This window comes from Anneissia japonica, unplaced genomic scaffold (assembly GCF_011630105.1).
Source record: "Anneissia japonica isolate Jap-2015-1 unplaced genomic scaffold, ASM1163010v1 scaffold1949_len687591_cov173, whole genome shotgun sequence".
Lineage (NCBI taxonomy): Eukaryota > Metazoa > Echinodermata > Crinoidea > Comatulida > Comatulidae > Anneissia > Anneissia japonica.
Window position 1 is genome coordinate 389908 of NW_022754854.1, and position 2452 is coordinate 392359.

A 2452-nucleotide genomic window follows, 5' to 3' on the forward strand; every position below is an offset into this window, starting at 1 on the left:
ATCATCATCCTGATTACTGTCATCATCATCATCATTACCATCATCATTTTCATCATTATCCTTCATCATCAGTCACCATCATCATCATTCTCATTATGAGGATGATGATGAGGAGGACGAGAATGAAGATGAGGACGAGTGTGAGGATGAGAGGGATGATTCTCATCATTCATCATCATCATCATTCTCATCAATCATTTTCTATCATCCTCATAACAATCATTATCATCAACAACCATTATCATCAATCATAATCACCATCATCCTCATCATCTACCTCATCATCTTTCTTCTCCTCATTATCAACATCCTCCTTTTAATGGGGATTATAATGAGGATGAGGATGACAATGAGGAAGAGGAAGATAATGATAATAATAATAATAATAATAATAATAATAATAATTATTATTATTATTATTATTATTATTATTATTAGTATTATTATAATTACAGGACCTACTAATACTAATAATAATAATAATAATAAAATAATAATAATAATAAAATATAATAATAATAATAATTATAACAATAATAATAATAATAATAATAATAATAATAATAATAATAATAATAATAATAATAATAATAAAGAAATCCAATCCAATCCAATTAAAATGGCACTATAATTAGTCACAATGGTATTATTATAGGTTGTTAGGCTATGTAATGTATTATTCACGAGCATTAAAGTATATCCATACTGTTTATATCAGCATATAAGTCTATACCTTTTAGGTATTATATTACAGATAGTGCTACTAACACTGATACACATACTCACGTAATACGTTCAAGTTGTAACTCACAAGAGTTCAGCATTTACGAAAATATCCCAACACGCGTGACGACTCCTAGCAACTAGACTACGACCACGACCACGACCACGCGTTGCTACATAAAATGCAAGTGCCGGTATCTTCAAACGCAAAATTGGGCGAATGGTTTTCAACTATGAAATGATAAGAACAGAGAATAAATAAGGCACAGGTGTCGTGAAAAGGAATAGATATTATAATAATGATAATAGATAGATAATGATAATCAAACTTGTGCTTACGTGATCAATATATTTCTGTCATTTAGTTTGATAAACTGAAATATTGACCAATTAATGTTCCGTACAATATACTAATTTAAATATTGACCAATTAATGTTCCGTGTAGTATGTTGAATCGTGTCTTGCGAATGGGCCTACTTTGATTTTTCATAAAGTTGTATTGTTTGTTTGATTTATTTATGATCTATATGTATGTCTCTCTAGACCTACAGTGTGTGATGCCTGTGTTCATCAGCTTAAATATAAGTAAATGACGAAATATGTGTACTATAATAAATTATTTTTATTTATTTATTTATTGCACATCCAACAGTGTATACACCAATTACAGGATGAAAATATAAAATATAAAAACTTACACAATATCAAAGGAAAACCTAAAGTTATTTTACAGACTCAAATGTGATAGACTTAAATTTAGAGAAACTACAATGAAAAATATCAAAGTCAGGATTATTACAAACACAATTATTATAAAACGAAGACAGTCTACAAAAAATACCATTTTTACAAACATTAACACGTGAGAATTGTACATTTAAAATAGGCTTAGAACGAAGTCTACGAACAGGGACATTAAGATAGAAATTAGAAACAATATTACAGGTATGATGATGATCCGAAGATGGAGTGGAGTTGAATAGCTCAGTGGATAAGGTGCTTGCCTTTTGATCCCAGGGTTCTGGGTTCAAATCTTGTTACAGCAGGACTTTTTCTCACGACTAAAAACCAACACAACTCCCTAAGCCTCATAAAGAGACTTAGTTTATAAAGCATCATTCTTATTCTGCAAGTGACAAGTGTACTTGCTGTTGGATGTGGAGGAAATAAAAAAAACAAACAAATGCGTCGACCTGACTTGTTTTTTCCCCATTGCCAACGCAGTTACCAATATTTTGATGGAACAACGTGCTCACAATAATATATATTGAAATAAACGGGCTTGTGGTACCGTAACGTTACCCGGGATTAGCTGCTGTCTATGCAGTGACGTCTTAACCAACTGGGCCATTAAGGCTTCGATGGGAATTCCTATCCGATTACAGCAACTCATTCCCCACACTTCGGTGCGCATGCGTAGTTGAACAGCACTAGAGTACTAGTTCTTATTGCAGGCAAATGACAGAGATGATCAATATTTATTTAAAAGTATCTATTCAGATGTCCTGTTTTGTCGATTCTTAAGATGAAAACGTATCACATTGACCTCTGATTATACGTTGGTGCTTTGATAACTATATATGATATATATATATAGGCCTATATATATATATATATATATATATTATAACATAGGTAAGCACGTGTGTTCAAAGTAAGATAGAAAAATATGGAGACGATGGTAAATGAAAATACAGACATCGAAGGTAGACTTAAGGAACACAAAAA